The sequence below is a fragment of the Haemaphysalis longicornis genome, unplaced genomic scaffold (genome assembly GCF_048455015.1).
Source record: "Haemaphysalis longicornis isolate Haplotype H1 unplaced genomic scaffold, Haemaphysalis longicornis Haplotype H1 scaffold_3, whole genome shotgun sequence".
In the NCBI taxonomy this organism is placed as follows: Eukaryota; Metazoa; Arthropoda; class Arachnida; order Ixodida; family Ixodidae; genus Haemaphysalis; species Haemaphysalis longicornis.
The window spans coordinates 206,644,428-206,654,489 of record NW_027526335.1 but is presented as its reverse complement, the minus strand read 5'-3'; positions in this window follow the sequence as shown (position 1 = coordinate 206,654,489).

Genomic DNA, 10,062 nt, shown 5'->3' with positions numbered 1-10,062 from the left:
ACAACAGCGAAATAAAATCCCGAAAGCCTCGATCTTTTTTCTAGCGGACAAACAAGGGGCTTGCCGTTTCTCCACCCTCCCCCAGGCATCTTTCTACCTGTGTAACACGCCATCTCAGACCCAAACCGCTCAATTATGGAGGACAGCTGACAGAGCACGTTCAGCCATAGGACTTCCACGTTTGATTCTCCCACCAGCAGAACGGGGCTTGACATCGCTGGCACCATGAAGCCCAGTTATGAAGCCCTGAAGCATGAAGCCCTAGCAGCATGAGGCCCTAGCAGCATGAGGCCCCCTTCCTTCAACCTCTAACCCGTGCAAATATAAAGCGGTAACCGGTGTTGGGTGCATATTTAGGCGTGAACTGCACCTTCGAAAATGTCTCGCAGACCGCCTTTCCACCAGAAGAATAATTGTGTTGCTCATGTCGGCACTTTAACCGAAAAGGTCCCTTAAACTGGGAGAGAATAGTGCGACAAGACGAAGAGGAGGTTGAGTCCCGAATGGCCGCGGCTCCCATTGGACCGGGGCGGCTTTTGGGTCGTTGATAAGCCCATTAACGCTTGTGGTTATTCTCCGAAATTGTTTCATAACAGCCCTACTTGCGTGCTTAGCCGATTGCACAAATTGAATAAGAGGCATTGGTGTTGGCCACAAGAATAGCAGTTGTGAAAGAGATGTGAGCAATGGCGAAGAGGAGCGCCGCATTGTGCGAGTAAAACTGCTTCGCCGAATTGAAGACTGGAGGGGTTAGACATATACTGCTACGGAATTTTAACCTTGGGAGAGTTTCGCGCCAGTGGACCGAAGTTCTTTTGAACAGCGAAGCAGGTGGCCCCACCTAGCGTATTCTTGGTTAGGCTAAGGGGAATCAACCAAGTTTTATGCCTAGTTTATATTGATAGAGTGTGTCAGCAGCCTAACAACGGGAAAGTAGTACATAGCCCCAAGCATTGCGGACATGTGCTCGGGCTCAGGTGAGTAGAAGAATAGGTTCCTGCTAGGTCTAACACGGTGCTCGCTTCCCTGTATATACGTATGTGAAATACACCTTCATTTTGCGTATTCCTCTCCGTAATATCTTGATCGAAGTTGCCCGACATCGCTCCATTCCTGTCTTGGCTGACCAATCCTCGAGGCTTCGTTACTCTCTATCACATCACTCCGCAGCAGGCGTCATATTCATTCTGCCACCATGGCGCCGTCCAGCAACTCAGCGACTCCGCCGATCGTCGTTACTCAGCCCCGCGAGCCTGATTTCTTGAGCTCACAGACAACATCGACGTCGAAGATTGAATCTAGCACTGCGAGCGGATCAGCGCCCACAATCGTTGGGACCCCAGTGTCATAACTGTCAACCTATTTTACTACTCCAGAGCCACAGCCTTCATGTGGTATGAGACGATTCAAGCTACGCTCACCAGCTGGGACGTTTGTAAAGCAAAGCTTTTCGAAGAGCCCTGCAAACCTGTCGCCAGTCAGCTACGGATAAAAAGTAAACTTGCCTCCCGTGGCAAAACGTCGGCCGAGCCGTGTATCTCCTACATCCACGACGTTCTGGGTCTCTGTTGTAAGGTCGGTGCCAACATCACCGAAAAGGACAAGGTTGGGCATGTGCTCAAAGGAATAGCTGACGACCCCTTTCACTTGCTCATATGCAAGGACTCTACGACAGTAGCTGCTATCCTGGAAGAATACCGGCGCTTCGAGCAAGCGGAAAGGCGCTGCCTCACGCAGCACTTCCGACGGCTGCCCAACTCCGCTGCTACTTCTTAGGACGCACCAGCCCGTCAGTCAGTTTCGCCCGCGCGTTCTTTCCGCGATGCCCTTGAACACACTGACCAAGAGATAGCACGCCGAGAACTCGAAGCGACTGCTCCTGCCGAAACCATACCCCATGCCGTCGACAGCCCTGTTCCAGCCATTTTGCTGATTCAAGCTGTGGATCGTTACGAAATTATGCACATGGTCCTCCAGCTCGTATTCTCCATAACTCTTCCTGCTCTCCACGGCAGTTATGCCCTACACGGCGACGCAATGCCTAGGGCCGTAGGCGCTACCGAAACCCCACTGAAGGGAGAGCGCTGGATGAGAGGCCGAATTGGTTCACATGAAGGCGTGCAGGGCACCTGGCTCGCTACTGTCGGAGCCACTGGTCCTCAAGAAGTACCTTTTCGGACGACTTCCGCCGCAACAATGGACACCGCCAACTAAATCTCGCTCGCAGCCCTAATGCAAGAATACATTACCTACAAATAATGCTCTACCTGAGAATACAACCTCCGAACGACGTCGCCGCCTCGCTCTCCAGAACCTCGTCAACTTTCGCAGCCCCACTCTCGCTGTTCATCTCCAGGAAACTTTCGGATGCAGCTCCCGGCGGTGGCGCTGTATCAACGACCGACCCCGCCAACCCTCTCTTGACATAGCCGACTAACGACAATTTGCTAGCAGCTGACATTGATTGTGTGGCGTGCCTGTTAATGCCCTAATCGATAGTGGTGCTCACAATCTCGTCATGAGTGTACAGCTGCCCTCTCGTCTTTGCAAGGTTCTCACCCCTACTCTTTCCCATGTGTGCATTGCTGACGGAGGAGCTTCGGCTGTCACCAGCATGTGCACCGCCCGGGTGAGCATCACTGACCACCCCGTCACGGTTACGTGCTTTGTCTGGACAAATCTCATTACGTCACTCTCGGCCGTGATTTCCTGTCAGACCATTCGGCATTATTCTGCTGTTTGGCGGGTCTTCTTTGTCTTGAGCTCCAACTTCCCTCCGGCGACCACACGGCCCTTCTCTCCGCTTACGCTCTGATAAGCAGATTCGCCTGCCAATAGGCAGGAGAATCTGAATATCATAGCCTATCTCCCTATCTGCCTGTCTGATAGGCAGCCGCGATATATGTCACTCTCTCTTCAAGCATGCCAGTCCCAGACGGGCACTATTAAATGCAGAGCATTTTAGTAACTCACGATGTCACCCGCGTTGGCGTCCGTAGTCCGCATCACTACGTGGTCCGCACCCTACACTATATAAAGAAATATAACCTTCCGGCGCCAGGTTTCGATCCCACGACTCTGCGGGCGGAATGCAACGTACACGGCAATTTACCGACTGCTCCACGGAGCCGACACAGAATGGAAGGTTACGCACGCGCCTTATATCCTTGACTCATTCAACCCTCGGCCACAGGTGCGCCCTCTCCCCCGCGTCCTCCTCGACTTCTCTCCGCTCGCAACACCCTATCTTGCCGCGTTCGGTTCGCGTTCATGTGGTGGCGCGATTTCGGCGCTATAACACTCTCTCGCGAAGGGCATAGGATTGGATTCGATTGGATTGGATTGGATTGGATTGAATTGGCTTGGCTTGGCTTGGCTTGGCTTGGCTTGGCTTGGCTTGGATTGGATTTGGATTGGGTTGGATTAAAGTGGATTGTGTTGGATTGTGTTGCGTCATAGCCGCGCCACGTTGCGTCGTAGCCTCTCCACGTTGCGTAATAGCCGCGGCAGGGGGTTCACGGCACGTTTCACGTTTCACCATCGACTTCATCGACAATGTCTACGCTGGAAGACAACAATTACAACAACAACAATCAATACGTAATCCATAAGACTTGCAGGCACGCCCCCCGCGGAAATGCTCGGCATTTGATCGTGCCCCTCGCGAGGGGGATGTTTTGATTTTTTTGCCTCTTTATGTTCTCTCGTCGCCTTTTTTTGCTGGGCAATAGCATCTTTTATTGGTAATTATTGGTTTCATTTTCTATTCTATAAGCGATGATGTTTAACTGCTCATTGTTCCAATTATTTCCTCTGGCCCTACTCATTTCTAAATTTGTCCGGGATGCACCTCCAAAGTGCAAGGTAAGCCGCTTGTGGTCGCTTCCAAGCTGTCTGTCCTATTTTATTTTCTTGCACCCGTCGTTGACGTTCTATTCACCTGCAACGTAGTTCTTTCCCATAATATTGTCTCCATACGGCATAACCATGTCCCCTTACCTCTCCTCAACTTCGCATTCCACACCCAGGCACTTCCTGAAGGAATGACTGTCGCTGCTCTTGCTCCGGTCTTCGATTTACATATTTTGCGCTTTTACCGCAGACGTCAGACCCCATTCGCCTGCTTCGCCCTCGAAACCAACGCACACCACTATAATACACGCTATGATCTGCCCTGACCTTTCCCCAGATCTGGTCCTCTTTCTTCGTAAGCTCTTGGCTTCGTACGGTGACATCTTCGACTTCGAAAATTCAATGCTGGGTCGAAATAGCCTCGTGACTCATCTAATCGACACAGGTGACACCATCCCCATCCACAGGCACCCGTATCACGTGTCTCGCGCTGAATGGGACGTCATCCCAGCCGAACTTGACAAGAGACTCTCCAAGGATATCATCGAGACTCCGTGCAGCGCCTGGGCCTCACCAGTCATGCTGGTAAAAACGAAAGATGGCAGGTGGAGATTCTCAGTAGAATACCGGCTTCTTATTCATATCACAAAAAAGATGTCGACCCCGTAACCAGGATTGACGATGCTCTCGACTCTTTATACGGTGCTAACTCTTTCTCTTCTATTGACCTTCTATCTGGCTACTGGCAGATAGCTGTTTATGAGATGTACCTAGAGAAGACAGCTTTCAGCACACCAGACCGCCTTGACAAGTTCAAAGTAATGCCGTTCTGGCCATGCAATACTCCCTAAACGTTCTAACGAATGATGCACTTTCTTCTGCGCGGTTGCAAATGGTGAACATGCTTATCCTACCTGGACCACGTAATAGTATTTTTACCCTCATTGGAAACGCATCTTAATCACATTTCAGTGATCCTTATAATATTTCGATGTGCTGCCCTCCAGCTGAACTAGAAAAAAATGTTGCTTTGGCCGCCGACAAATAACCATCATTGGACATCTTGTTGGCAACAAGGGGTTTCAATCCGATACTTACAAAGTGCTCGAAATCAGGACTTCCCTGAGCGTCGCTCATACAAGGACGTTCGAATATTTATGGGCTTATGCTCTTACTACCGGCGTTTCATACGGCGTTTCCTCGCATTGCGCGCCCTCTGAGAGACCTTCTAAAAAGCATGCGTACTTCAATTGGCGCGCATCTCAAGGATACGCGTTTGCTAAATTGATATCCGCTCTCACCACTTTCCTGTCTTGGTCCTCTTTGAACCGGCGATGCGGACTACTGTGCACTCTTACCGACAAAAGCGGCTTCTGAATCACAAGGAATCCCAATCAATGCGCCGTTGCAAAGACCCTCGACCCAAGATCGCCCGCTATCTAACTCCTACCTCGAAACCGAGTGTTGTTAGACTTTCCTTCCAACGGTAAACAAAACCGGTACAAGGAAGCTACATCACTCCTGAAAGCACCGGTAGAAAAGGGAGCAACTCACGACCTGAGACCGACCGGATCAACGAATAACAACGAGGATGCTGAGGAACTGGACCCCGGGCCATGTCACCACTCAGAACGCTGTTTATTCCACTTCTCCTATAGCCAATGATGGTGATAGTGTCCCAAGCTCGTCTTCTTTCCTCAACACCCTGTTGGCTTTCTTCTCTGAATGATCCAAAAGGATGCCTAGGTCGCTGATATCTGCGTCTCCAGGAGTATTCATACACTATAGTTTATAAGTCCAGCCGCTTGCATCAAGACGCCGGTTGCGTGTCTCGTTACCCGGTTGGCAACCCCGACACTGCGGTTTCAAGAAACTCCAATAGTGTGCTCGCAATTAACGGACTTGTTATTACTCGGAATAACGGAGGAGCAGTGCCGCAGTCCATCTGTGGGCGCAATTATCAACCGCCTGTACTGTGCCTCCCATGACCCTTCACTGCCGCTCTTCGAATTACGCAATGGGGTGCTCAATCGCTACAATATCTGCCCGGAGGGGCCAGAGTTGCTTCCGGTCCTCCCTGAATGTCTGCGCTGAGACGTTCTCCAGCACCTCCACGTAGTACCCACTGCAGGCAACCTTAGAGTTTTCCGCACATCTATACGACCATGTGCGTTGTGGCTACTTCTGGCCAGGCCTTTATCCGTGCGTGCGCCGTTATGTGGCCTCTTCTAACCTCGTAAACTAGATAAAAGGAATACGACATTCCTACCAGGCCTGCTCCAAGCAATGGACATATCCCCAAACACATGTTCGTGTAGGCGTCGATCTCCTTGGTCCTTTCCGGTATCCGCTAGGGGCAACAAGTGGATCGCGGTCGCGAAGGACTGCACATTACGTCTTTGCACGTGCTCTTTCCACCAGCTGTGCCTCTGTCGTTGCCGATTTTCTTATCTAAGACGTCATCCTTCATAATGGCGGTCCTTGCCAGCTCCTTTCTGATCGGGGCCGCTATTTCTTGTCTCGCGTTGTCGCCGATATTCTTCGTGTTTCCTCACCGCAAAACAAGATCGTGACTTCTTACCAACCTCAGACGAATGGTTTCACTGAGAAATTCAACAGAACACTTACCGAGATTCTATCAATGTATGTACCCGACGACCATCGTCATTGGGACGTTGCGCTACAGTACGTTACACTTGCATACAATTCGTCACGTCACGACACCGCCGGATATTCTCCATTTTTACCTACGCTACGGCCCGAGCCCGCTTTGCGAGTTCCAACTTCCAAATATGCCTGAGCCGGAGTAGACCGTGCCGACCATGCTGAACAAGTTGCCCGCTCTCCCCTCTGCTCATTGCAGTTCTCTCAAATGGCGCTTTATGATTCGCGTCACCGACACCACCAGTTCTCACCTGGGAAGCTTGTTCTTTTGTAGTCGCAATCCCGCCGCGTGGTGCTCTCTGAAAACTGTTGTTCCATTACTCGAGAACCTACCGTGTGATCCGTCACCTAACCGCAGTCACATACGAAATATCCCCAGCCGCCTCTTCGACAACTTACCACCCCGACACAGGCAAAACAGACATTGTCCACGTTTCCCGCCTCAACCCGTATCATCGCTCTCGCACAACATCGCCGTACGAAGTACCGCTTTTTCCCGTGGGGGTTATGTTACAGTGTGTCAGCAGCCAAAGAACGCGAAGGTAGTACATAGCCCCAAGCATGCGGACATGTGCAAGGCTCAGCTGAGTAGAAGAAGAGGTTCCTGCTAGGTACAACACAATTCTCGCTTCCTTGTACATACGTGTGTGAAATACACCTTCATTTTCACGTATTCCTCTTCTTAACATTATGATTCGACACTCGGTCAAGCTTTCCGAGTGGTGTCGTTATTAGCCCCGAATGAGCAATAAACGCTAGGTCATTAAACGATGTACAATGTACGCGAGCACGTGACTCCAAGTTTTCCCCAACTCGCTGACTTTTGCAAGCTGCTTCACCGGCGCGATATTCTGTAATCGACCGATGTCATCGCACCCGCTCATGAGGAGCGTCGCGGCAGTGACGCGCTACGCTTACCCTTCTGGAGTTACACTGTTTTTATGTCGCCTCATCTTTCCCTTCGTCGGAGACCCGGCTGTTACCCCTTACATGAATTTTCGAACTTCCCGCACAAAGGTTCCGCATGACGATCAGGCCCGGATTCTGTTGTCTGCAGGCGTTCACCTCTCTCTCAAAGTCCACTGCATAGCAGGCGCGAGAACCGGCAGCAAACGGCTTCGCCTACTTGCCGCCTGTAGCGCAAGCTTTTCTGTACTTTCCACATGCGGTGCGAACGCGTGGTAAGTAGCGAGGGTAAAAGAACACGAGCGATCACGCCAGGCCGGTGTTACTTTTTCTTAGTTTCGATACAATTTTTGCGCTCCTATGCGTAGCGACCGTCGTTAAACACTCAGCTTTTCACTTTTTGTCTCTGAGCCTCTTACCGAGTCGGTCGGGTGCGTGATCATCGTCCGTCCTGGCAATACCTGTCACCTCTGCCACCGCTGCTGCTAGGCAAGGCGAGGCCGCGCGTCTCGCGTAGTGGGATATTTCTCGCGTGAGCTTTTCAGACATTATGGAGCATAAAGCAAGACGCCAAGAACGCCAGCACAAATCGCAACAGGAGTTCTTTTTTGCATCTTGGCAGCGAAAGCTGACAGGCTTGTTCGTAGGCGTGAACCCGAGCTGAACAACAGGAATTGTGTCGTGCGTACGCTGCGCTTGACGACAAATCTATTTTGTAGAGTGCATCAGTGTGTCTCGCCGCACATCGCGTCCGTGCTCAACGCAAATAAAACGTTGATGTGGCATTTGAGCTGGCCTCTTTACTACTGCCCAAGAATTCTTCAGGTGGACCAAAGCAGGCGTGAAGAGGGCGGCGGCTGGGCTACGCCGCGCGGGCAGGCCATGACAGGTTCGGAAAAAAAAAGTTGCCAAGGAAGGGAGAACATCGTCTTTTCCCCACCATGTTCGCATCCGCGCGTAATCACCATGACAATAACGTTGCATGCTTAGGCCAACTTGGCAGCGGCACTGCGATGCTAATTGCCACGAAGTACTATTTCTCCACGCTCAAAAGGGGAGGATGTGGCGCTAGTGCAGGAAATATACGGGACGCTGGTTTGAAGACTAAGAGGCCGTCGCCTGATGACGGCACGAACGTTGGGGAGAGTGTTCTCGAAGGTCGAGCGCTACCGGTGCGCGCGATATAGTCCTCTATCGGGACGGTTTTTTTTTGTCCTCATTCACCGGACCACCCACCAGCTAAAACAGCATTCGCCGTTCAATTTTCTAGCGTCATATTTTTGTGGAGGAGATAGGCCGGCACTATGATTTCTCATTCGAGGCAGAAAAAATATCTCGTGGGTGTGCCATCAAAATAAACACCATTTTACGTGGAGGTTGCTTCGTGGCGATTCGTAGAGGCAAAAAACGCCAAAACCGCATTTAACCGCCACTGGCATAAATTGCTTTTGCTGGAACCACACAATAAAAATTGGGTAACCTCTGCACAGGAAGGCGATACTTTTCCTGAAACGCCGCCGCCTAATTGGCTAATGTAAAGTTGTTTTTTGGAGGGCCTGGAATAACTTTGCTAGGAAACCACGAAGACAGCTGTAGATTTCGGGCTGATTTCTTAAAGGTACAGCAAAATGATTTTGCCAAATTCTGTAGCGTTCTAATTGTAGAGACAGGCTCAAATAAACACACCTTTCAACAATTACCTGGTCGAAAAAGGAGTTTTTAATATACAAAGCTTCAAAGAAGGAACAAATACCATGCGAAGTTTCGGTCGCGCGACAAATAACAACAGTGACGTGTATTCACGATGCAATGTGATTGTTCGATGTACAAGTTTGGAATTCACACGCTTGTCGGTTTCCGTTCTCCGCAGTCACATTCTTGTCATTTGACGTTATGGTAGTTTGGGCGTTCTGGATGTCTGAGGATTCAGCGTAACGCCCTTCCATTATGTGGTCGGCTGCTCAATTCATGAGATAAGCCTTATAGCACTGCTTAATCGTAACGGTCGTGGTTTATGGAGTGGGCGAACGCCCTTCACGTCATCAGAGACTCTCATCTGCGGGTCGCTTGTTCACCACTTCTGGAGTTGTCTGCATCGTGTTTTCGTCCTAAGAGGCCTGTTCGCCCGACATGGTGTGACTCGGCTCGCTCGGTACTGTGCCTGCGAACAGTCGGTGTCATGGAGTATAATAAAGAGGAGCGCCACCCGCCATGTTGCTCAGTGGCTAAGGCGTCGGCTTCCTGAGCGCGAGAACACCGGTTCAATTGCAGCCGTGGTGGCCGCTTTTCTAGTGGAGCAGAAAAAAAAGATGTCGACGCACGTAAAGATACTCAGGAGGTCAAAATTAATACGGGGCCCACCACTACGGCGCACGTCATCGCCTGTGTTACGTCCGAGCGTCAAACCCTACAATCAATGAAGAGGAGCGCTAAGTGCGGCTCACAAAAAAAGCATTTGCATGGCACTAGAATGTACACCCGCCCAATTTGTTACCAATATCACGGGAGCGTCGACCGTTCAGTCAATCAGCGCCGCGTGATGGAGTGATATGGCAAACTCGGCGAGAGTAGCCGCATGCGCACTAAGCAATGGCCGCTGCTGCCGTCGTCTGCTAGGCTGTTCCAAGAGCGGACGGCCAC